At 37.1% G+C, this 27,436-nt stretch overlaps 1 long non-coding RNA gene across 1 annotated transcript in view; it reads right to left on the bottom strand.

Annotated features, from left to right (window-relative positions):
* Positions 1 to 266: 266 nt before the first annotated feature.
* LOC126427306 (uncharacterized) overlaps positions 267 to 27,436 on the bottom strand; it is a 60,743-nt gene continuing 33,573 nt past the window's right edge. The window contains exons 4-5 of the long non-coding RNA XR_007576629.1: positions 1,413 to 1,492; positions 267 to 1,266 (exon numbers count right to left, since the gene is read on the bottom strand). This is a non-coding gene — a long non-coding RNA (uncharacterized LOC126427306). The remainder of the gene's footprint in view (positions 1,267 to 1,412; positions 1,493 to 27,436) is intronic.

The raw sequence follows: 27,436 nt of genomic DNA, 5'->3' as shown, positions 1-27,436 counted from the left end.
AACAAAATATTTCATTGAGACCTGTAAAGATAAACCAGGCAGCACGAAATGGCTAACATGTACTAATATTTTTGGCAGTTGCATTTGGTAATGGCTCAAAAGCCTAAATTTGGGAAATAATGAAAAAACACACAGGCAGATGGTGGCAGTGTCATCATTTTAAAACTTTATTATGACTTTGGTGCAAGTGTTGAAAACTGAACAACTATAAGCTGTTTGAGTGTTCCAAGAAGAACCCAAAGAAACAGAAGTTGTTTGTTTGCAAAGCACTTTCACTTTGAAGAAAACGGTCGCTTACTCCTTTGGTTACAGTGTAAATATTGTAACCTTTGCATTCTACAAACAATTAATGCTGCAGAAAAAAACAAATTGCTACTTACCATAAAGAAGACACATTAACTTGCATATTAATTATGCCTGTCTGCAACTTAACGTGTCTCCTTTACAGTGAGTAGCAATCTACCTTTTCCTGAATTGTTGATATTCCTACCTGGAGTTTCCATTCTTTAATTAGTTCCAAATGGAATACAAGAACTTATATGCCACAAGTCATCAAAGAAATCAGGAAAAACCACAGAATAATAGCCAGAAATATTTTAATAATTGTGGCATTTCAGCCGTGAAATTGATAATTCAATACTTTTTACATCACCAAACATCGTTAATATCAAATATGCAAGACCAAAGGGAATTAAAAATACCATCAAGTTGCTAAAAGCAGCAATATTTTTCCATGACAGTGTTTCTAGCAGATTAGTAAAATCTTGTGAAAGGTTGATACAATTAACCTTGAGCCGTATTCATAATCAGTCCTTAACTCAAACAAAATTTGCTAAATACTTTTGAGTTTCACATGTAGCAGCCACCATATACCCTTATGAATGAAAACCTAGCAGAACTAAAAACAACCAAAATAATCCTGCTGGTATATTTTGTGACCTTACTGAAGCCTTTTACGTAACTAAATGGTTCAAGTTTGTGGAACAAATCTGCAAATTTACTTCACAATGAATTGCTAATTGCATGTTCAAAAATGGTTCAAATGGCTCTAAGCATTATGGGACTTGACATCTGAGGTCATCAGACCCCTAGACTTAGAACTACTTAAGCCTAACTAACCTAAAGACATCACACACATCCACGCCTGAGGCAGGATTCGAACCTGTGACCATAGCAGCTGCGTGGTTCCGGACTGAAGCGCCTAGAACCGCTCGGCCACAGCGGGCGGCCTATATGTTCTAAGGTGAGTTTTCAGCTTCAAAGGACCTGATGACAAGTCATATACTACTTAATCACAAAAAAGAGAAATATGAAATCAGTTAAATATCAATGTAATCTACATTTTGAACGTGACAAAAGGCAGTCATTGTAAGCAACATGTCAGAAACAAGTGAAATTTCAAACATGCTTACTTGTTCTCCACAGATCTCTGAATGCAGAGATCAAGTTCATCTGTTAAAACACACCACCATCTTTCAAAGGTCATCACTTTCTGGAAATAGAGGAAAGATAAGTCTTAATTATTGCATAAAGTATATCATTGATCTAAGTTTTATTTATACAGTGATCATTTCTTACTCGTGCAATTAGTTGCACAACCAGGTCTCTTTTCTTTGCTGCACTAAATGGGTGGAATAATTGTACTGAGATAATCAGAGTTGGTTTAAGGCCAAAGTGACTCAAGTGACCATTTGCAGCACTGTTGGTGCTGGTCATGCAAAATTTGTAAACAAGATGTCTCATAATAGGTAGCAAAAATAATCAGTTTCTATGCTCACTAGATTTAGATTTATTTTTAAAAGTCTTACCAAGCTATGGTAAGTAATGTACGAGGCAAGGAGTGAAAGGAAGAGGGGTGATACAAGGTGAGGAGGGGAGGGGGGTGCTAAATGTTATGCCACTTGCGTGGGAAAATGTTTTTGAAATAGCACTGTAGATAACACATATGAATAAACAAAATTGGAGCATTATTTTACAATGTTTTCAGTGCAGTGCTCCCCCCCCCCCCCCCCCCACACACACACACTTTTTCACTAGAACCCCCCCCCCCCCCCCACACACACACACACACTTTTTCACTAACACACAATATTTTGTATAAATGAATTTTCTTACCGGAATACAACAAATTGAAAAAAAAGTTATTTCTTCTTCTTAAAACATTCAAACAAAAAAATGGTCTATTTACTAACACACTCCTTTACTTTTATCTTGTACACTCAGGGTGGCTACATAAACATGCTATTTACAGAACTCTTTTTTTAACTATGACATCCCTCAGATATTGACTGTAACCTGCATAGGACTGAGAGCTTCATAAAAAACAGATGGTGTTCTTCCAAGTTCCCACCAGTTACGAAACTGCTGAGCAGGTGATAGTATGAAGCATGAAGGCTTTCTGCTACAACTGTGGGGAATGTGTCAAAAAAAACATAGCTACAATTAAATTGCAAAATAAGTAAGTCTCTTTTATAGCAAATTGTTTGCCTTTTAAGCAAACTTAGTCTAAATCAATCACAATGGCACACACATTGATGTATGAATAGCCACATAAAGCAACAAAATTACTATCCTTGCAGCTGTCCTGTTTTGGAAACCATTAACAACGCGCTATCTCAATAAAAGCGATTTTCCTTGTGGCAATCAGCATAGGATGGTTTTTGAAAGTAGTGATAAAATAATCTGGTATTTGTGATCAAACAATTTGGTATGTGGAACATCAGCTCCTACAGAAACTGTGTACCTCTTTTTACTGAAAACACCACAATTGCAACCACAAAAGCAATGGGGTAAATTTTGTCTTGGTGCCATCTTACAAGATTCGGGAGTGGGTCAAGAGGCAGGAAACTGCTTGATAAAATGGAAGAAAATAACATCTAAGGCCTAAGATGTAACTTCCAAATGCTTCAGGATAATGTGTCAGACTTAGTTACATTTTACATGAACAATGAATAACATGGGAAGGCTATATTGCTATTCATCATATAGAGGCAGCATTGAGTTACATTTTTTACAAACAATGAATAACATTAATATGGGAAGAATATATTGCTATTCATCACATAGAGGCTGTGTTGAGCCACAGAGAGGCAAAATGAGAAGCCTGCTAAAATATTAAAGCTTCCAGACAAAGTCCTTCTCCATTAAAACACACACACACACACACACACACACACACACACACACACACACACACATATTCACCCTAGCATAGCTCGCACACACATGACCACTGCCTCAGAGCACTAGAGTTCAACTGCGACTGTGACTGCATCTGCGTCTGATGAAACAGCAATCTGCTCGGATGGGGCGGTGTATGAAGACGTAGGTTGTGGAAGGGAGAGGGTGGAGTATCAGGTTACGGGTGGGGTGGTGCTGGTGCTGCCTGTGAGACTATCCAAGTGGGTTGCTAGGAGCAGCATCAAGAGACTGTGCTGGAAGAGTGTGGAAATGGGGAGGAGGCAAGGGAGGGTACAGAAGAGGGAAAGAACTTCTAGGTGCATTGGCAAGATAAGTATTGCAGTGGGAGCTGGGAAGGGGGTAGGCAGGTGGAAGAATGGAAGGTGGAGGCGAGGGGGGATTTATGAACAATGGATATATTGTAGGAAGATTTCTCTGCTTGTTAGCCTGTTAGTAGTCATGCCCATGTAGAATGCGGCACAGTGGTTGTAACTAAGTTTGTAGATCTCACAGCTGCTTACACAGGTGGTCCTGCCTTGGATGGGGTAAGAGAGGCCAGTGATATGATTGTAGTAGGTGGTAACAGAAGGATGTATGGGACAGGTCTTGCATCTGAGTCTATTGCATAGATATCAGGCATGTACCAAGGAGTTGGGAACTGTGGCAGGCTAGGGATGGACAAGTATATTTCATATGTTGGGTGGGTGGTGGAATATCACTGTGGGAGGGATGGGGAGGATATTTGTCATTTCAGTTTTGACTGTCTCCCGGCCTGTCCTAAAATATCCTCACTACTGTCTTCCCCAACCCTCCCATAATGATATCTTGTTGCCCACCAGTCCTAGACAATACTCTTATCCATCACTAATCCTCTCTTGCTCCTAGCCCCTTGCCTCAAGGCTTATATCCCTGCAACAGACCCAGAAGCCATATCTACTCCAGTCCTATCACTGGCATTCCCTATTTGATCAAAGACAGCGCCACCTGTGAAAACAACCATACGATCTACCAAATAAGCGGTAACATCTGTGGCACATTCTATGTGGGCACGACCACTAACAAGCTATCTGTTTGCGTGAAAAAGCTACTTTGTAAAAGGGGAGAAAGGGATAATGTGACCAATTTTAGACCTATTTCTATGCCAACAGTGTTTGCTTAAGTTACTGAAAAGGCTGTGTATGTAAGAATAATTGATCATTTTATTTCACATAATTTGCTATCAAATGTCCAGATCAGTTTTAGAAGCGGTTTAACAACTGAAAATGCTATATTCTCTTTTCTCTGTGAGGTACTGGATGGATTAAACAAATGGTTTTGAGCACTAGCCATCTTTTTTTAATCAACTAAGGTGTTCAGTTGTGTTGATCACAAAATATTGATACAGAAGTTAGACCAGAATACAGGTAGTAGCTCACAGTTGGTTCACTTTTTCCCCAACCCCTACCCTACTATCCCTCCCACTCCTCAACCTGTGCCGCCTCCTTTTACCTGTCACTCACTTCAGCAGTTGTTGCTCATGTCAAACACAGTCACAGTCGGGCCTTAATAGCCACAGACAGTAGCCGCGCGTGTGTGTGTGTGTGTGTGTGTGTGTGTGTGTGTGTGTGTGTGTGTGTGTGTGTGTGTGAGAGAGAGAGAGAGAGAGAGAGAGAGAGAGAGAGAGAGAGAGAGAGAGAGTTCTACTTCTGAGGAAGGACTTTGTCGGAGATTGTGCATACTTCCAGTGTCCTTTTCATTGTGCCGGCCCACAACTCGATGACTCTTCTACGTTACGAGTAGAAATCTATCCTCTACATTATTGTTCTTACATCCTGGACCTTCCATTGATCAATCAATAATATTTGTAACTATACAAGCTCTCAGGTAATGTAGTTACCATTAACAAAATGTTATATCAAATGAGTATGTGAAGCAACTACCAGACCACATTAAATGAAACAACTGAACACATACACTTGACAGCACAGAAAGTTCCCCACCCCTCAGAATTCTAAGCCTTGTCATATGCATGATTTGACAACACAGGATGCAGACACTGTAAGATGTAGACATTGTCTTTCACTTGAGTTGTTAGAGTGTTGTACCACTCGTGGTCTAGTGGTAAATGTCATGCAATGTAGATGCAAAGTTGTACGCTCCAGTCTATTCATTCCTTTATTTTTTTAACTGCAGTTTGACTGCCTGCTAAAAGTGTGAACCTGATGAAACCTCAAAGGTAATCTGCTTCACTTTCTAACCACACAGTAATAACAAAAGAGCCTTTGGCTGCATCAAGATCACAACAGTTTATGCTTAAACGTTTCCTCACCCTACATAACCACTGCAACCCAGCTGCTGACCACCAGGCATCTGACAATGGTTGTAGTCCGAACTGATGAATGTGGTGCATCTGCGTTTGGAGTACATTTATGCTCTCACACTGATAAGCATGAAATTATTTATTAGCATAGTTGGATTTTCTGCAGTAAATTACTTTAGTAAACCAAGTGAACATGGAGCTACACAAAAGGTATGAGTGTATTTATCAACTGTAATTTTCTAATTTAAAATTCTAGTATTTGACTTGCAGTTATGAATTGGATTTTTCATAAACATTGTTTATGCATTATAAACTAAGTAGCACGAGGAAGATATGTAATATATGTGACGTACTGTTTGCTGTGGGTTTAACAGAGGGGTGAATGCACCTTGAAGCATTTGTGTGAAGTGTGGAACGATATTAGGAAAACCACATCAGAAAAGCATTTTCTTGTTTCTTTCATTCTGTCGTGAATGAATTTCCACATTCATGAAGTTTCAATAATTGACATATGTGATGAACTATTACCATTTAACTTTTGTGCAACATTTGCATTGAACTGCCAAAGTTAAGAAGTCAATAGCAGAAGTACGACATGCCACAATTAACAGCAACAAAAATCAAACTGGAGTCTATTACTGCATTTTGGTTTCAGTGTCATCAGTTCACTCATAGAGCTTCCCTATGCCACAGCTATCAACATTGAGAAGATGCTGTTATAAAAGACATGGCAAATATGGAGGCTCATTCACCTGTCACTTAACCCCAAAATGAAAAATATGTCTGAAGTGTTAGACCCTTTCCTCTTGCATCTATTTCATAACACTTAAACAATATTCATAAGATTCAACTACACACAATCCAGTTCAAAACTACACATCAAATACTGGAAGTTCAAATAAGAAAATGGCAACTGATAAATGTATTCACAATAACCTACACATGTGTAACTGCATGGTGTCCACCCCATTTATCAAAGTTATTTCATGCGGAGAATCAAACTACACAAAGAAACAATTTAAATGTGAGAGCAGCAAGGTGCCAAAAATACGTCGCAATGAGCTCAACTAGTCAGATGGTGGCTGGCATCAAGAGACCAGTGGCAGATGGCTGGTTGCTGCTCTATGGAAAGAAAACTCTCGACTATAATCTATTCCGATCTTGATGCAGCCATGAGCTCTTGCACAGAAGATTAGAAAGTGAAGCAAATTATCCCTGAGTTTCTATCAGGCTGATACATTAAGTACACAGCCGAAATGTGGTTAAAAAATAAAAGAATGAGAGGACTTAAACTCTCAACTATGCATCTACATTGCGCGACATTTACTACCAGACACAACACTGTAACAGCTCGAGTGGAAGACAACATTTCCTCCAGACACATACACATACTATAGTGTTGCCAAATTGTGTAGACAGCCAGACTTAGAATTCTTAGAGGACAACTAATTTTTGTGCAGTCAAATGTAAACAATAGGTTTATCTGGGCTTGCCCAACTTATACAATACAGTATTACAGAAAAAGTATTCAGTATCATATTTACAGACTGCAAGAATGAAAGACGTAAGCAAGATATAGACAACATTTTAAAAACCCCATATGTCTGATAATGTTAGTAATTTTCCAAGGTGTTGAGATGCCTCAGATCACCAGTTATTTTGGCAACAGAGAATGTTGCTGTCTTCAGCTGATTTCTGTGGGATGGACTGTTACACAACTGAGTTCACTGGGTAAAAATTTAGTTGTCTATTGTGTTGAAACTAAATGAAACAGCACGCATCTGCAAGATATGTGCAACAAGGAGTGGGAACCAACTGCTGACTGAAAACTACCTCAGTATGAAAGCCATCTTGAAATACAAACTGTGGTTGGTTAAGTATCCCATAATGAAGGAAAGAAAAAAAAGTTCTTGTCCTGGCAGAGAGTTGACAATGATATGAAGAAAAGTTTGTTTTAGTTATGCTGAATTAAATTTGTGTGAATAGTTCTATTTCTAGATTTGACCAATTCCTTTTTACATGGTGAGTTAATTGTGAGCAAGTTTTACCATGCATTCATACTATTGATTCACCTCAATAGGTAATTAATTCCCTACCTTCAGTGTGGATGTACACTTACATTCAACCTCCAGTGTGAATATAAAATCAGCGAGAAAGTACGACATGGACAGGGACTGCTGATAGGTGCCACTGGGTGGCTGTGAGAGTCTGCTGGGGAGCACGATGAGATAGTCTGCGTTTTTGCAATAAACACTGTCTCCAGGTGGCATTGTGGTTAATGTGACTGCCTAGTAACCAGAAGATCACGGGTTTGAGTACCTCTACAGCACGCATTTTCACTCACCGCTGCTGACTCTGTGTAAAGTCTCGATGCAGCTAATATCATTAGTCCCTTCCCTTTCTCTGCCTTCCTCTCCCTCCAACTACAATTGCTGTCATAGCTGCGGATTCAGTGTGGTGTGTGTTCTTCCAGAAATGTCCAAAACAATAGACACCATGCTCATATAATAACTGAAAGTACTTCCCCAGGCTTCACTACTTCGGAAAAACCAGAAGAAGAAGAAAATGAATGTTATATTTTTAGGTAATGCCTGCTGAAATGGTTATCAGGGGGATGACACACAATCCCCATGTGTGACATTTTCTTTATTTTACACTGACAGTACCATATTAAGTGGTGTTGGCCATTATGACATATTTTTTGTTTTAGGAGATTTCCTTCTGGCGGCACACAGTCCACCTGGTTTCACTTTGAATGATCTTCTGTTTACGTGGTTTGTTCTTCTTCAGTATTCTAGTGAGACAGTACTTAATCTTAACATCTACATTTGTCAAACCATTGGTCATACTTGCATAACCAGTTGATATTACCATTCACAGGCTTAGTAGTTGTAGCTGACAAGCTATGGAAGAAATACATTTGTGCAGATGCTTCAGCTGTTGATCTGCACCTCCCCCAACATGCTGTGGTTGTCCACAACAAAGTCTCCATAACTATTGTTGTCCTCCCCAACCACGCCATCTGCACAGCAGCTATGGTCTGGGTTATTTTGTGTGCACTGAGCAAGACTTAAGGAAGTATTGTAAGCTATTAGAACAAAGGTGACTGACTTGTTTATCCAATGAACCTTCAGTACTTTCAAAACCACCATAAGGGTGACTCTTCAAATTATGGACCAATTTCATACACTTTCCTGCTTAAGGAAGTACCAAGATCATTGTGAAATGTAGAAGAGACCATTCTCACCTAAGGGAAGAATGCAGTTTTCAACATGTGATTTGATCACATAGTGTAAATATTTGAACAAACTATCTGTTGAGGATATAAATCATACATAAGCTTCAGCATATACACATGTAAGAAATAAGCATTTCAATCTAGGCTCAATGCTTCAATGAGGAGTATTCAAAGGAAAATTAATTGCTGTGTATCAAATGAAAAGTATACAAACAGCTTTAAGGTATTACAAACATTGTCTGAAATTTATTTAATCATCCTGTGAGATGCAGTAGTCTTCTTACACTGTCAAAATGTAAGCTTATGACAAAGCAAGCTGGGATCTTCTTACTTCCTCTTGTTTTGTTATCTGCCTCCTTAAATTCATTTTTGTTTTTTAATTTTTGACTAATTACCATCAAAATATGTAAGTATAATCTGAAATTTCATAAAAGAGAAAGGTTGGCCCTCAGTTTTAAAGAATATAGCACAAGATCTAAATTTGTGCTCTCTTTTATGTATGTAATTGATTTTCTAATTTATTTTGACAATTTATTGTTAATATCTTTTGTTATAGGACGAAATCAGTAATTGTTTTGTGGCTTAGATTCTATTGCTGACTTACAAACAAATATAAATTCTGTACTAATTATACACATTTGGAAAAAGAATCACTAGGATTCTTGAAGTATTTATTTGGCTCTATTTGAAAATATATTAACAAATCCAGCCCTTCATTAATTCCAAAGTAATTAACAGGTTTGTAAAAAGTATTGTTTCTATATCTATATCTGTTAATTTCATCATTTAAACAAGTAATTCGGCTTAACCCCTGTGTAGAACAAACTGTTAAAAAGAACCAATTTTTCAATGTATTCAGTTAATTTAATGATTTATGTTTTAATTGTAACTTCTGCAACTTAAACACTGAACAATGTGTAGTTTCAGTGCCTATTACTGAGATGATGTATAAAGGGCCAATTTTTGGTCCCGAGACAATCAGTCCACGGGCGATTTTCAGACGAGAAACCCGTACTGGTTAGGTCAACAACAATGCATCAACGTAACTGTGAAATACGTGTAATAGGTCATGTGTTGAAACAATGACAGTCTTTATTCAATATGTAGCATATTATTCTGCAATAACCGTGTGATCAGGTTTTTACTGCTCATAGGTGTTCAACAGTAAACTACGGTAGCAGTATGCTGATGTTTGCCTGAATACTATTAATGAGGTTCATCGAAAGTTAAACAATAGTGCACTGGCCATATTAACTGTGTTTATTAGCAGGTCGTGAACAGTGAAAGTAAAGAACTAGGAATGCAACTGTGCACCTGTTGGCTACATTATTTACAGTAGTCAGTGTTGAAATTCCACTCCCCACTTTTCAGTCAGTAACACAACGCAATATGTTGACACCAAGGACCATCAACAAACAAATAAAGCAGGTGAACATCACGTATGGTTCCCTTCTGGGTGATGATTATTGTAATTGGGCACAATAAACTAGGACTCAAGAACTATGAACACTATCTCAAGAACAGTTTACAATACAGTGATTATAACAAAGGAAGTGCAACAGCAAATCAGTGAATGGGTTTCATGGCCACAGTATGAGAGCAGCCAATCAGCTAGTGGGTTCTATGGAAGCAGCCATTGAGTACAGGAGCAGCAAATCAGCACGCACATAGACGCAGCTGTGCAGACGATGAATTGAGATGATGATTACTGCTGCTGCAACTGCAGCAGCAGCAGCTGCAGAAGACGAGTGAATAAGAATAAGGTAATTTCATAAAAAAAGTCATTTTATATTAAATTATGCATAATGAGTGGCCTTAACGAACAAGACAGTGTGATGAGAGAGAAGAGACAATGGGGAACTGGTTCTGTAAATGACATGCACGTAACTTTAAATGATGGGGACGAAAGCCCTATTGTAGATGAAACGATAAAAGTGTCATGTACACTGTATGATGATGGAAGTGAAATGGATGAAAACAGTACTGAAGTGGATGAAATCATTAAGGTTAAGGGAGAGTAGTGAAAGTCAGCGAGGGCAACAGGTTAGGGCAGACGAAAAATTGGAATGAATGTTAAAAGAAATTATGAGTAGTATGTGTACGAAAGAAGACATTATTAAGGTGGAAAAGAAAACTCATAGCATTAGAACTGACATGGTTAGCTTCAAGGATGAATTGGAGAAATAAATTAAAAAGGAGATTAAGGTAGTCAACTCTAATCTTTCAGAATTAAATAAGAAGGTTGAGGCAGTAGCTAACGATTGTGATGAAAAGATAAAGAAAGTAGCACATAACACTAATGATAAATTAACATTAATGAGTAGTAAATGTGTAGAAGACAGAAAGAAGCTTTGTGATGACTATAGTAGGAGGGTGAAGGTTTCCAAAAAACAGCTTAAAGATGAAATCAAAGCAGCCAGGAAATTTTGTGCTGAAAACAGGGTTAAACTTGAACCAAATCAATCAGATTAAAAATGATTTAGAAACAGAAGTGGAAACCAAGTGTGCAGTAGAGGTAGAGGAAAAACTGGTAAAAGTAAATAATAATGTAGATTCCAAATTGGCTGATATGGAAAAAAAGATGGAAGAAATACAAAATCTAAAGTATAGAATATGTAGTGTCCCAAACAGAACTTCATTTGTTAGTTGTAACAAATTTAATAGTTTTGAACCATATGTTCAAGTGCATCCATAGGATCTCATTAGAATATTTAATAATTTGCTTGAAGCATGCAATCACAAGGAGAAAACGTCATTTGTGAAAGATTTTTTAAAAGGGGTAGCTCACGGGTGGGCAGCTCAGGTAGCTGATAGTTGTACTTCAGGCATAGTCCATAACAATACAGGCAGGGTAGGAAAAAATGTTACCCTCATAGTCTCAGATGTCATTGAATTTAGTTTATATTTCTGCTCCAAGATACAGCCCTCCAAAAATGACACTGTGCATACCATTTTCAAGATGTGACTTTTTGATAAAATTTTAAAATGCTGTATCTCTGGAACATCTCTAGATATTTTATTTATTTTTTTAATTGAAAGCTAATTGCTTTATGATTACAAAGAAATCCTCCATTTGGACTTATCTGACAAAGTAATTTTACTATAGCATTCTGAACTTTTTTATTTAATTTATGGAATTTTTTTTTCTCAGAAATTCCAATCTGTAAAATTTTGATTTTTTTCTGTTGATTAGTACCACATTATTTTACATTCCCTGAAAAGGGGAGCCTCCACTTTTCAGTTGAACAGGTTTCACAAACAATTGAAATTTTTGCCATACATAAAGCATGTTTTATCATCACATTATCACATAACAGGCTCATAAAAATCAAAAACTACCCTTATTTAACAAAATTTTAGTAGTTTGAAAGATGAGTAAGAGACACATTTTTGAAGCATTTTAAATGATTCCAAAACGTATGTGAAAGGTCCAAAGACTAAAAAGTTTCAATTTATATAACTTATGTGTACTCTGTTTTGTACCGAAATTAGCCAGTTAATGAACTAAAAATGTGTTCCAGTGCTTCAGTATCTTCCTTTAATATAGAGTGATGCCTTCCTGTTGAACCAATAGGAACTGGAGCACTTGAGAACATTGTGAACAGAAGGTGAGCACTGATGGCATTGTTGCTGTCCTTCAGCTGGACACTTACATCCAGCAACTGGTCCATGTGGTAGCATAAATTTCACTACAATTTCGTTTAACTCATAACTAGTGTCTATAAATCTCTGCAATCCCAGTCACACACACATGCCACAAACATCCCCCTTCTCAGGTTGTGAACTTGAATATTATCCTACTGTTTCTGAGGTGTTGGCTGAATGAATGAAATGTCTTCTTTCTTGCTCTTTAAAGTGAGTTCAAAAATGTCTCTTCTGAATTTCTTTCACAGGAGTAATTTTTTTGGACCATTCTTCTTTTTTCTGCTCACAGAATTCTTCGATTTCCTCTTTGGACAAAAGAATGAGGGCTGCGGATGTGTAAGATTTCACAACTCTCATAAAATCCTAAGCATTCTGTATCGCAGCTATGTTTGGAATGTAAAGATTATGTTTTGGAGCATGGTGCTTCGTCAGGCCTCCTACAACATCACAAGGCCCCTTCCCATGACCAGTAGCACTGTGTACCCAATCAGTTGGCAATAGTGACTTACTCAATTCAAATAGCTGGTAACAATTTTTAAAATGATTAGGAGTACCATCAGAAATAATAACGATCTTGTCTGCCCCTGTTTGCAGTTGAAGAATTTTCTGCACTGCTAGCAAAGCATGTGCTGATTCATGTCCTGTGTCATCACTTATAGCTGCAACACTTGTGGTCTTGTTTTGAAAATATGTCCCTCCTGTAAAAATTGAAATCTGGTCATTACACCAATGGTACCCTTGTTTTATGTTACAGACTACTAATGAGTTCACACTCCTAACAGAGGCGTCATATGTCATGTGCTCCAGTAAGTTCTTCAAAGTTACCACACAAAGTTCAAAATTCATGCCGTACACACATAAATAGACATCTCTAGGTGGGTTGGAACTACCCACTTAAGTCATAGTGCATAAAATTTTGATCTTCCGATATGTGAAGTTGTATTGTTGATCTTATAAATTGCAAAAGTTTTTTTAATACTGTAAGTCATGTACCACTACACTTTCACAACTTTTTGACCTTCACCTGTTAGTGTTATAGTGTCTTTTTTGTTGGCACTCTGACAAGAAGAGTCCCATTTATCTTCCAGATAAAATGACTGCGCTATACGAACCTGAGCTGCTTCTACAGGATGACAATAATAGGGATCTGGTCTTCCTAAGATTCCTTTTACAGACTTCACATTTCTTCATTTGTCTACCATGTACTTTGATACTGATGGAAAGTGGTTCAAATTTGTTTTCTTTAAAAATGTCTCTGGAATAATAGTTAAAACTTGCGCCTTTTCACTGTAGGATGCACAGTATACAACAGCTGAATTGATATTTGTGAAAAATTCCTGGCTAGAGGTGCAAGAGGGCTTTGATTCATTTTCTTCTGAATTTCTACTTTCGAGAGTATGGTCAGTTTTGCTGTAGTGTATTCATCCATAGCTTTAGTAATTGTTCTGCACTTTCTTGATGCATAGAGCTGCTGATTCGACTTCACTGACCACGGTTTCTTAACAGGACAAACATCTACCTCTGTAGTTGACTGATTCAGGGTATTTAATTTCTCCTTTACTGATGCAAAATTTGCATCATCTGCACCATGGGAGGCTTCACATTGTTCTGATACTATCATTGTTGTTATTCTGTCAAAACATTTATAACACAAAAAGTCATCGCTGGAAACATCTTTACTTTGAAACAGAGTCTTCAAATGAGAACACTTATTCCCAACCTGAACAAAGTCTACTTTTTCTGTTTGTCTTATATTTAACTCTTTTATGAATATCCAAATAGTCAGCACACTTCACTCTCCTGTGGCCCCAGTCAGAAGACATTTCAAACAGTCAATTTCAAAAAACACACTGTAACTGTGTCGACTGGCAAATTCCTCATGAAAACACAGAATGCACTGGATGGCCTCAGATTTCTTAGAAGCCTCTTCAGTAAACAAATTAGCACTGAGCAACTACAATACAGAAACCTGCAATGAACACCCACAACAAAGAAACTGACAAAAAACTACCACCAAGTGTAACAAATATCTTCAACAGTGAAAGTGAAAAGAAGTAAATGCAAAAAAGAAAGTGATAAAAAATAACTGCAACAAAGACAATAGAAATAAACATTGTAACAAAGAAATTAGTAAGAAACAACTTCAGTGGAGTCATATATTACCCATGAAAGTTGAAAAAAAAAAGATTTTTTTAAATAAAAGTTGTCCAACTTAAAAGTGGAAGCTATCCTTTACAGAGAGTACTACATAATACTAATCAACCAAAAAAATCTAACTTTTCTGGATTAGCATTTTTGAAAAAAAAAAAAAATCCGAAAATTATTAAAAAATAAAATTCAAAAGGCGACAGTAAAAGAACTTTGGCAGATATGTCCAAATGGAGGACATCATTGTAATCATAAAGCAATTATATTTTACATAAAAAAAAACTCTTAAAATATCTAGAACAGTTACAGAGATAAAGCGTTTCAAAAATTTTTCCTAAATTCGCATCTTCAAAATGGTGTTCGCAGTCTCATCTTCGGAGGCCTGTATCTCGGGGCAGGAATTTTTTTTTTTGGAGAAAACAAAAAATTATAGGTTTTTTTACTTACTCCTGAATTTTAACAGATGCTAAATTCAATAACATCTGAGCCTATGAAGCGATACAGATCATGCCTTCATGGCACAGCTTTGAAAAACCAATTCTAGATGAATATTGGTCCAAAGAGAAGCAGCAGAGAATTTTGAGTGAATTTTGTGGAGGAGAGAGATTTGCCTCTAGGAAGGGTACTATGAAAGGATTCTGTCAGCTTTGGATAAAAAAAACTGAAATGTTTGGGTTTAGAAACTAAGTTGCCTCAGAAAGTTAGAGAATTGCTCGTACCTGCCCCTACAGGTAATATTAGTGATATCTGAGTCATATTGATAAAGTGGAGAGGGTGAAGCCCTCAGTGAAAGATCGTAGGAGGAATTTTGATGACAATAATCAATTAGGGAGAGAATTTCAGGTAAATTGGATGAACAGGCCTAATTACAGTAGAAATTTAAGGAATGGTTGGGTGGAAGATAGCCAGAATGGACACAGAAATAGTAGGAGAAATTCAAGTAAAAGAAATAGAGCAGATTATTTTAATTCTGGATCAAACCATTTAAACTAGATAATGCTCCAGTTTTGGCTCGCACTAGAGCAGGTAGTGATGAAGAACCATGTGTATATAAATGTGCTGTAATCACAGGTAAGGGTAATGTAAATGATAGTAGTAAGATGAGTGTAATTTCTAATTCTAGTGAGATGTTGAATGATGGTGTGGGTAGCAATGTTTATCCCATAAAAGTAGAGGAGGAATGTACTATAATAAAATCAAGTGATGAAACACAGTGTGTTGCTATTGCCCAGGATGTCCAAAGTGTCCAGACAGATGGTAAATTTTTAAGAGAACATAAGGAATTCAGGTGTATTGCTTTATGGTCTAATACTGGAAACAATAATCAACTAATAAGCCAAGTATTTGATGACAATCAAAGTGACAGTGGGTCTGATTCTGACAGCAGCTGTAATGATGATAGCAGTGACGAATTCAGTAGTGACAAGGATGAGGTATTTAAATTTATAATTGATAATGATGACAATGTGTTACATAAAGAAAGAATAAAGGAAGATAATGTTAGGTGTAATGAAGAGTTGGAGTTTGAGAGCGGTAATGAGGAAGAAACCATGCTATTTGTCATTTGACTGTGTCTGGTAATTAATTTGGTAATCTGGATTATAGTCTTTCCAGGCAAATGATTAAAGAGGATTTGTTGTATGAAGAAGATCAAATGGTAAGTAAAAAGGAAGTGTGGCACCCTGTAACAAAAGCAAGCGATGGTAAGTGTTTACTGGACAATGGTAGCGACTTGAAAGGCATCTCACAGGCATTTTTTGAAGCTATTAAGAACACAGAGGGTATAGTGGTGATGCATGTTTCTGGAATAAGAATTATTGGTGCTACTGGTAAGCTACCAAAGTGTGCTAAACAAGAGGTATTATTAACTGTGAAATATGTGTAATAGATCATAAGTTAAAACAATGACAGTGGTTATTCAATATGTAGCATCTTATTCTGCAATAAATGTGTGACCACTTTTCTACTGCTAATAGATGTTCGACAGTAAACTATGGTAGCAGTATGCTGATGTTTGCCTGAGAACTATTAACGAGGCTTATCGAAAGTTAAACAATAGCGCACTGGCCATATTAACCGTGTATATTGTGGGGTTGTGAACAGTGAAAGTAAAGAACTGGGAACACAACTGTGCACCTGTCGGCTACATTATTTACAGTAGTCAGTGTTGAAATTCCACTGCCCATTTTTCAGCCAGTATCACAACACAGTACGTCAACACTGAGGACCATCAGTGAAGAAATACAGTAGGCAAACGTCGCAAGCTGACACATTCATTTCCTGCTGGTACAAACCCATTCAAAAAAATATGCTTGTTCTTCACTTCACTAGATTAGATTGCCTTAGATACACTGTTCAATGTATAGATCAATAGTGAAGAGGTCCTAATGGATGTAAAGTATGTCAGAACACAAAGAAACAAGCAAAAACAATTTTCAAACCAGCCCATGATTGATTAGAAATTCACTTAGAATACCACTCCAAAAGTACCACCACGCTTTGTAGCCTACTAGATCCCTTTAATAGAGCCTGCCCTTTATGTACCAGCTGTTTGTTATTATCAGTACTAGTTATATATATGTGTGTGAAATGTGTTCCAGAACAACTGGGATATACTAATAAAATCTTCTAGGTTTCCAGAGCAGGACAAACAAGAGTTAAAACTCAAGTTTTCAAAGATAATCACCATCTTCTTCATCTGGGGATGTGCCCATATGACATCTAAAGCATTCAGTGTGAGTGTAGGCCATGTTACACGGAGCAGACACAATGTCGTATTCAGCAGTACTGCCTGGAGCACATCAGCTCTGGGGCAGAGAGACAAATTGGCAGTCACTGAGCACAGTTTGGAAGAAAGCTGCATGTTGTATTCTGAATGAGCAAGAATGCTTTGTAATGCATTGTAGTTTGGGACAGCATGATAAAGGAATCCATCAAATTTAGGGCTAATAACAGCCTCAGAAACAGAGATGGTGGCTATTAACAAAGTTCTGCTTTGGACCTGTTACTGGCCATAACACACTGTGAGCACTCAGAGCTGAGAGATATCTGTACAATGTGCTAGTTGGTATCTGACTGAACATGCTGGGATTCAAGTACACTCCCTCATCTGCTCCAATCTGTGCTGGGTCAAAGGCAAGGACAACTCAACTCGCTGCAGTACCTGTATAAGATCAAGCAAGATGACATTTCAACACTTTACCATAAGACGATGGTAGCGACACTCATCGAACTGTCGCATCTGGAAACCCGAGAACTTTATATTAGTTCAACACACAAGAAAGATGACGATGTTTTACATATATATGTTGGCACCAATGACATTTATTTGGTTTTACTATTTTGTCATGTATTTGGTATAATATGTGGTTCTTTAATACAGGATGTCATAATCCCTTCAGGTCAAAATAATACCAACAGTAAAGGACACTAAAATGAGTATTTTGAGAAAAGAAACAAATGGTTGGAAGTGTGTATTTCAGGTAGTATAAGGTCTTGAATGTACAACATTTTTGAAGTAAATGTGTGTTAACTGCTTATGCTTAGTAGTAAAGCAACTGCCTTCAAACTGACAACCGTAACACTATCTTGAAAAATAATACACTATTGCCTACACTCTCTTCACAGAGGAGTTGACTGATTGTAAAAGGTATAATATTTCTCATTACAACAAACTAAAGACGTGCATTTAATGTATGATGTTTCAGCATGCAGTGCCCAGAAAGACATACAAATGTAGCGAGAAAAGATTCATAGTACATATCTTGTCAACTGGAAAAAAATTATCATCACAGACAGAAAATTACAAGAAATTGGATTATTCATGCCACAGACAGTCGGCAAATGTTCTCAACAAAGATTTGTTTACAGAGTAGAATTTGAAGAGATGGTGTTGGATCCTGTGACAGGACATTAATCAAGAACTAGGGTCATTCCATTTCAAATGTATCAGATTTAAAGATGGTCCTCACTTGACCATTTCTGAATCCAATGGCTTTTTTGGAGTAGGTTCAACGATGTCTTGGATGAACATGTACAAAGTTTCAGCTTGATATTTCTTTTCGTTCCAGTTCTTCAGCTTCTCATAGACAGGGGTCTCAGTTTCCACAACCTACATGCATGCCACAACATTAACTGGATAACATTCATGAAAGGTGCTCTTAGCTTATAAGATCCTGCTCTTCTATACTAAGCAATATTTTGTGCTCAATAAGAATACATTACTAATTACATGGAGAGCTGCACCAAACCAGTCTCAGGACTGAAGACCACAACAACAACAACAACTAATTACATCTTTAAATACAGAGTTGGCCAGAAAAATGTATACACACTTTAAGGAACCATGGTTACTGTACATGTTCAAAATGTTCACCGTTGGCGGCTATGCACATAACAGAATGACGAGCAGTCGCCGCAACTACATCAGTCAATGTTGCAGTGGAGATCGCTGCACATGTTGCTGTAATCTCCTGGAAAAGTACCTTCAGCATGTGTGGCTTCCTTTGATAGACGTTATCTTTCACACCTCCCCACAAGTAAAAGTCCATAGATGTTAGATCTGACGACCGTGGAGGGAACTTCATGGGCCTCTTCATCCAATACAATGCCCCGGAAAATTGTCATCCAGGAAAGCTCATGCAGCTAGGTGGTGCACCATCCTGTTGGTAGAAGACCTCTTCATCAGCTCTATAAAATGCAGGTATATCTGGCAAAATTGATGTGCATAACATTTCCAGGTACACTTCACCAGTGACAGTAGCATCAAAGAAAAAGGGTCCTACAAAGATCCTAGATGATAGTCCACACCGCACATGAACCCCTAGTAGATTGACTGCTTTATCCACTTAAACATGCAGACTTTCTGGTGCCCAGTACACACTGTTATGCCGATTCATGGTTCCCTTAAGTTTAAATTGTGCCACATCACTCCACACTACCTTCATCACAAATTGTTCGTCATCAGTTACCAATTGCTGATAGGTTTCAAAAAATTGCATTCAGTGATCAGGATCATCATTAATCATGTGCAGTAATTGTGGAGTGTCAACTTTCCATTTTGCAACTTTCAGAATTCAATGTACACTTGTACTGCTAACCCCCACTTCACGTGCACATTGCGTAGCAGACTTCTGTGGAGAATTAACAAACGCCAACAAAGCAGGACTTGTAGCTGTATGCTGTCTTCCTGATCTTCCTTTGTGAATATCACAATTTGTTCCATGCAATTAAAACTTGACAATGATGCTTTTAATTGCTAGGTGGGTTGGTGGTTCTGTTTCCAACTACCGCCTCCACTGATGTCGCACTTCAAACTTGAAAACAATTTCACAATAAATCATCATTGCTCGAATGTCATGTGTGTTTTATCAATACTGAGATGAATGTGCTAACATCTGTTGAGCCAAAGAACATACTACAACACACTCATAACTCAAATGGAACAACAATATTGATATCGTGATAGAGCCTGACAAAAGAGTGTATAGATTTTTCTGGCAGACTCTGTAAATGTGTTGACAGCTGTAAAACTTCAAAAATAGTAGAAAATTCACTTTGCGTCTATGAGAGTCCCTCTTTAATCAGCCATAATTCAAAATTTAATGGGCGGATTCAGCCAAGAATTGGTAATATGATGCACAACCATGCTGTCTTCTTGTGCCTTTCTGCAATAGCCTCAGTTCCTCTCAAAGAAAATATATGCACTTGACAGTTTAATGAAAATATTTTGGGTGCCAAATTTTGGATAATTATGGAGGTCTATATCTCAGCTTTCTTTGATCTTTTTTGTCTTGCTGTCCCTGCAAAGTGCAGAACAATTCCATCATTTCAGGTTGGACATTTGTCCTAGTTTGTACTAGCATTTTTGTGTTTTACATTTAGGAATCTTAAGTTTTTGAAGTCACGTTACTGTTTTAAGCAATAAAATAACTCTTTCAATTCTAACAAATACAGTTTTCAGATATACATACTAAATTGTCTGCAAAATAATAAATAAAACTAATGCATTTCAACATTTTCTGCAATTCTTTCCTTGGGAACATAAATCATTCTAGTTGACTTCATGCAGTGTCTGGCATAATGAGCAAGGTTCCCTGTAGTTTGTACACTGAAACTCTTCCTGCAGCACATCTCGTACGCTACCACTTTCACTAACAACCAAAACACACACCTCTCGTTCTTTCTATTGCTTCCAACATACTTCCTCATACATGTCACTGTAATCTATAAGATTAATTAGCCTGGGATCACTGGCTTTAACTTACAATTAATAGAATTTTGTGCCACTCTCTTTTCTTTGCCTGTACTACAAACCAATGCTTTGATAGTATTTGGGAAATTTGGAAATTCATCACTTAAACATTTAACAAGAAACTCCATATTTGCATGGTACCTTCAGGTACAGATATTATGTGGCATTTTAGATGTCAGTAAACCATTAGTGGGTATAGGATACAAAACTTATGTTTTTTCACCACAGCTGTTAAATGTGGAAATTCAGATTTAAAAAGTTCATATGCTTCCATTACTGTTGTCAACATTATTCATTGCTGCACCTTATACTTTTTTTGGTAATTATATCTCCATGAACCAAACAATCTCTCTTTCCTGAAAGATTTCTTGAGAAAAAAGTTTGGACTTTTGAAATAAGTCCTTTAGTAAAAATTTTACGCCCATGCAGTGGTATTTCCGTTCTGGAAGAAGAAGAAGCACCTTCAGTTTCTGGTTACTGTGATAACAGCTTCTTCACCACAGCACTTCTTTTATTGGGGCTCTTAGGCAATGCTTCTTTGTCCACTGACTGCCTTTCCTAGTGAACTTGCTGGCTTGTACGGTTGAACTAATGAGTTACCGGACTGTTCTTTCTTCCTCATTCTAAAGCTTTGTTTTTGTTCTCTCTTTTGCTTTCTTTAATTTATGAAGTGCTAGATTGTCATTCACTGTTTTTCTTATCATTTGGTTTCTTTTCTTATCACGCTTCTTTTTGTTTGCTAGATGTAGCTGACATGCGTCCTCATTGTTCTTCAACTTTTCTCTGAACTTTTGGACTCTAGTCTTTGATGCCATTACTGCTATGTATTGTAATTTGAAATTTAGTTAAAAATATCTATTATTATGTTATTTGGCAAAATAAGTGCCCAAAACATGTACCTTCATTCTAAAACAATATTCTTCTTAACCCATTTTCTGACAAAGCTTCAAACATTGGAGAGAATACAGTGCGTAAAGTCCCACCCATAAAATGCAAATGTTATTCTTAACATACTTTAATTTTACCAGCTGAACCCTACACGCAAACTAGCTTGCTTACACAGTGTTCTCTTGTACAAATTAATGATGTTCGGTGTTACGGGTGGGACAATTCATATTGAAATTAAAATTAATTAATTTTGAAACAATACTCATATCAAATGAACTTCTAATGCACAAATATACTTCTTTTTGACTTGGTTTTTAAGAATCTGTCTTGTGCTCTCAAGAATGGCCCACTGGACTACAAACGGGGTTGCAATAATACACTGTTCTAGTGTTTTGTTCAGCAGAGAAAAGGAAATAACAGATGGTCAAATTTGTGTGTTCTACAATGAATGTTTTGTAAAGGGCTAATTACAGTATAAAATATGTACTTTCAGCTTTAATTTGCCCAGTTTTGAAACTTATATTTCAATAAATATATTTTCAATGAAGTGTCCCTGTTTTTCTGGACTTGTTCAGCAGTCTTTCAGCTTCAGCAGCTGACCCTTGTCTGCTTACAGCTGTAAAACCTTGTTCAAAGTTGTAGGTTTTCATAAAGAGTGTATATGCTCAAATGCAGCATTAATTAATGAGTAAATAGAAAGTAAAATGAGAGAAAACAGCTTTTAAGCCACAAAAATACAAGTGTAGTTATGTACAATCAACTTCAAGCAATAAGCAGCAATAAAACAAATGAAAATCCAGAGAGAGACAGAACTTTAAACACACTGTATGACTGGAATAATGTCTTTGCACTCCAGACTAAATAAATTGCAAATGCCGTCTCATTTAGATTCTGAACAAGTATATTGCCTTCCTGATGCTATTGATGGTGCTTTTGATTTTAAATATGTGATGATCCGGAATCCATTAAGTACCTTAAGTAGATGGACAATGGAAGGAATGGACGTAGCCACAGGGATGCAAAAAGCTGATAAGTGCTAGAATTTCTTCACTGACTTTAAACACTTTGACTTCGAATACTACAAAATCATTCTAACCTCTGTTTCCCCTAATATTGTTTACAACAATGGGCTTGAACTGTTGATTTTCTCTTATCCTAGCAACTCTGTGGACTTCAGCAAACCTTTCTTGATCAAATTCAATTTCTTTAATTTCTTTCTCTGTAACGTAAGACAAGATGATGCTTGAAATGTTTTCCTTGAATTTAAATAGATCAAGACTACAGTGTAATCTATCACTTTGTTAAAGTAATGTATTGTACAGGGTATTTAGGACTGATGAATGATGACCATCAACTACTGGAGCACATTTATTTAAAGTAGTTTGGATAGTGGGACATTCATGTTGACCACTGGGTTTTTCTGCATGTGTATATTGACTGAATGGTGAGGTAGACTATGTTGCTACTGGACAGAGCAACACTGGAAGTGGCTTCCATTTGGTCACACTTGCTGTTCTTAATGTTTTCTCTGTGCAGCAGATCCCTGCTTCAGATATGTGCCAGGCTCCTAGGATGAAGACACATGTGACAATGCATCAGACATACACAGAACCAAGAAATGCTATGGACTGTAACTTGGTTTGTTGCAAATGATGTTGAAATATACTAGCCAAGCAAACAGAACAGCTTGATATCTTTCCTGTGTGTAAAAAGCTATAATAATATATGTGGTTTACAGAAGAAGAAAATTCTCTCATGTAGTAGTGTGCACAATAGTACTCTGTTGTTGAGTCTTCAGCACTCAGCAGCATGCCAAAAAGGAGACACAGTCAGTAATACAAGGCATACAGGGTACAGCTGGACACTGATTTGGAGATGGGTGGTGAGATGGGGGGGAGATGGGGGGGGTGGCAGTTTATGCAGGTAATGAGCAAAAGGTGTTTTGACAACAGTAGCTAATGTACTGCCCTCATCAGAGAAAATTGTCATGTAAGTATCCAGGAAAAATTTCATTTGTGGTGAATGCCTCACAGAATGGCGAATCTGCAAAAATTTGTTAAGATACTTGAAAGAAATTAGTATTTTTGTCATAATGAGTTCCAGTAGAAAAGGACACTGTCCATGAAAATGTGGTCAACTATGAAGGTTACTCAATGCAGCAATCATTAATAATACTTTATTCAAGAAAAGTTTATGAAGAATTGAGCTGTTGATGAGAAAACTTTATAGACTTCTCAGTGATACAGAAAGAACAGAAGGAATTTAGTTGTCAATACAAGAATATTAAGTTGCTCAACAATAATTACAACACAGAATAAAATACATGTCTACAATCCAGAAGATCGAGAATTCAAGCCGGTGGCTGTTTTCTAGTCTTCAGTTCCTTGTCATCACACGCCAGTTAACTGCAGTTACACTGGTGGCATATCAAACATCAGAGTTGGCCACTGCTGCAGCAATTTCTATTGTAGCCTTCCCACCATGACAGTCCCACTTCGCACTGGCAGTTCGCCGTGCCTAGAGCCACTGAAAGTCGTAAGTGAGCTGTATTTGAATCAAAATAACGTGCCTTCAAGTGGTACTATGTGTTGTGAGAAATTTGAAGTCAGTGGCTGGCCAAAAAGTTGAGTGTTATTGGGCTTAGAATACTGAGTCAACAGACAACTCATTAGCGTTTTTACATTAATAAATTTTAGGCAACAAATGGTGGAAGACGACTGAGGATTTAAGTGCAAAAGTAGATATCACAAATATCACAAATGGTAGCCTCCTACAGCATATTCAGAAATCTCACGAAGAGGAAAAAAAAAGGAGATAAATACAAAAATAACTAACTTGCTAACATTTTACCCACTTTACAAGAGTAGTTAAGTACTAAGATAAACGAACTATGTGATCTTGTAAGAAATGTTGGTTTTGAACAATTAAAGGAGGTAGGTCAGAATGTAAAACATATATGAAAGAATTAACTAAACAAATGTTTACAAAAGTAAAAGAACAATTCTTAAGACACGCATATGTGGTTACATGTGTTAGAGCAGGGTAAAAATTTGGACATAGCTTTACCAGGCTCCACTTTCCGAACTTTGGAGGCATGAGTAAGTGAATTAATTACTCAAAAGGTACAAGAAATAAGAGATTTATCAGTCAGTACACTATGGTTCACAGTTGATTTAGGAAAAACAGAAGAGGAACTAGGTAAGCTCTGGGATGGACTTAATAAAACCAGAGATAAATTAAGTAAATGGAAATTTTATGAAAGCAATCGCCTTTCACCAGAACTATCAGAAGAATTAAATTTAGATGGAGAAGATTTAAGATTTATTTACACTCTCAACCTAGGAGGTGTTGCTAGTATTTCATCTGGAGGGCATCATAAAACACTACTGACACAATGTCTCTCACATGGCCTGGTGTAGTATTATTTAGTTAATAAGAGTATACAAGCATTTTATTTACACTGGTATTAATTGTAGCCACACTACTTATTTGTTTATCTGTTATTTAAAAATACCAGGTGACAAGAAAAGTGGAACTCAGAATACTGGAGACAGATTAACAAACTATGCAAGGAAGAGATTGCACCAATAATAATCAAGACCCTCTTGAACGGAAAAGGAGCCTCTACAATATCGACATGGGGATTAGCAATCATAACTAGCAATTAACCATAGTTATGAAAGATATTACATCAAGTAAGAAGGCTAGGAGAGTGTTTCTTGTAGATAAGAGTAGATAAGCAGTTGTTAGCATCTCACTTAGCCAGTGAATTAACGTCACTTAGTTCCAGTAAGATGCAAGTAGAGGAGTTACAGGTAAAGTTTAAACAGATTGTAAATCATGGTCTGGAGAGTTATGCACCTTGTAAGTGGATAAAGGATGGAAAAGCCTCTCCATGGTTTAATAATGAAATTTGAAAGATGCTGTGGAAGCAGAAGTTATTGCACCCTCAGTTCGAAAGAGACCGCAAAAATGACAACAACAAAAGGTTAATAGAGATTCGTATGTTTGCGAAAAGATCTATGCGCAAAGCATACAACAACTACCACCGTGATACCTTAGCAAAAGATCTTGCAGAGAACCTGAGAAAATTCTGGTCGTATGTAAAATCCCTAAGTGCGTCTTATGCTTCTGCTCAGTCCCTTGTTGAACAGTCAGGTGTGGCAGTTGAAGACAGCAAAATGAAAGCTGAAGTTTTAAATTTCATATCCAAGAAATCATTCACGCAGCAAAATCATACAAATATACAGTAATATGACCATCGGACAGGCTCCTGGCACAGAGAAACAACTGAAAGATTTAAAAGCAAATAAGGCACTAGGTCCGGATGTACTCCCAATTTGGTTTTACAAAGAATACTCCACAGCATTATCCCTTATTTAGCTTGCATTTATTGCGAATCTCTCGTCCAGCACAAAGTCCCAAGTGGCAGAAGGGTAAAGGAACACGCCTGCAAAATTACAGATGAATATCAGTAACTTCAGTTTGTTGCAGAATCCTTGAACATATTCCCAGTCTGAATATAATAAATTTTCTTGAGACTGAGAAGATTATGTCCACAAATCAGCTTGAGAGAGCATTGCTCGTGTGAAACTCATATCAACCTTTTCTCACATGATATACTGTGAACTACATATGAAGGGCAACAGGCAGAGTCCATAGATTTCTAGAACACATTTGACACGGTGCCCCACTGCAGGCTCTGAATGAAGGTACAAGCATATGGAATAAGTTGACAGATACGTGAATCGCTCGAAGACTTCTTAAGTAATAGAACCCAGTTTCAGGGACAATGGTATCATCAGGAGTGCTCCAGGTACGTGTGATAAGATCACTGTTGTTCTCTATATACAGATAAATGATTTAGAGGACAGGATGGGCAGAAATCTGGGGTTGTTTGCTGATGATGCTGTGGTGCATGGTACCGTACTAATTAAAAGTTATCAATTGAAAACTTCACTATTATACGAGATAGGAAATTTAGAATGAGCTGAGCAGAATAATCTGAAGCAGTGACACCACTCACCGGAAAGCACTCATTCAATTCTCTGTGAGAAGATATTTTGATTCGCTGGAAAATAATTCAATTAAAATATATACGTACTTAAAGTTTGGAACCAGGCACATTATTATCTTTTGTGTCATAATATCTGTTTACTTCTGAAGTTCACCTGTGTATTATCATAGACATTATTTTTGTGGACTGAATGGCATCCTTTATTAATATGTAAAGTAATTAATTAAAAACTTAATAAAATTAACATAAGGCATTATACATTTAAATATGACTGTCAAACTTTTAGCTGGGGTGTTCCTAACATGGATGAATAAAGTGGTTGCATGCATTTTTCTAATGTAATAATCCACAACATATTTCATAAACCCAATTTTGGTCTGAGTATATAGCCCATCCAAAGTAGTAAAACTTAACCTAGTCATTTTCAAATAATTACAAGATTCCGAAAGCAGCAAAAATCCTTACACCACCCTTTATAAGACCAATCCTATCCAAAGTAGTCAGTCAGTGGCAATCTCTCACATGATTAACCTATCTGCATTCATATTATCAAAAGTCAGTCCACCTAACATCTTCATTAACATCTTTCTTTTCTTTTTCTACAGTCTTTGCAGTGACATGCATTATCTTTAACTTTTTGGAAACATTCAGTAGGCAGCATATGGGTTGTTTAATTGTGTCAACATTATGAAAGACAGTGTACATGGGTTACATTCCTGGAAACTGGATGTATCAAACTGTAAGCACCAGGAATACTGTGGTTATGTT

This window comes from Schistocerca serialis, chromosome 11 (genome assembly GCF_023864345.2).
Source record: "Schistocerca serialis cubense isolate TAMUIC-IGC-003099 chromosome 11, iqSchSeri2.2, whole genome shotgun sequence".
NCBI lineage: Eukaryota > Metazoa > Arthropoda > Insecta > Orthoptera > Acrididae > Schistocerca > Schistocerca serialis.
This window is presented reverse-complemented; position numbering and strand designations above follow the sequence as displayed.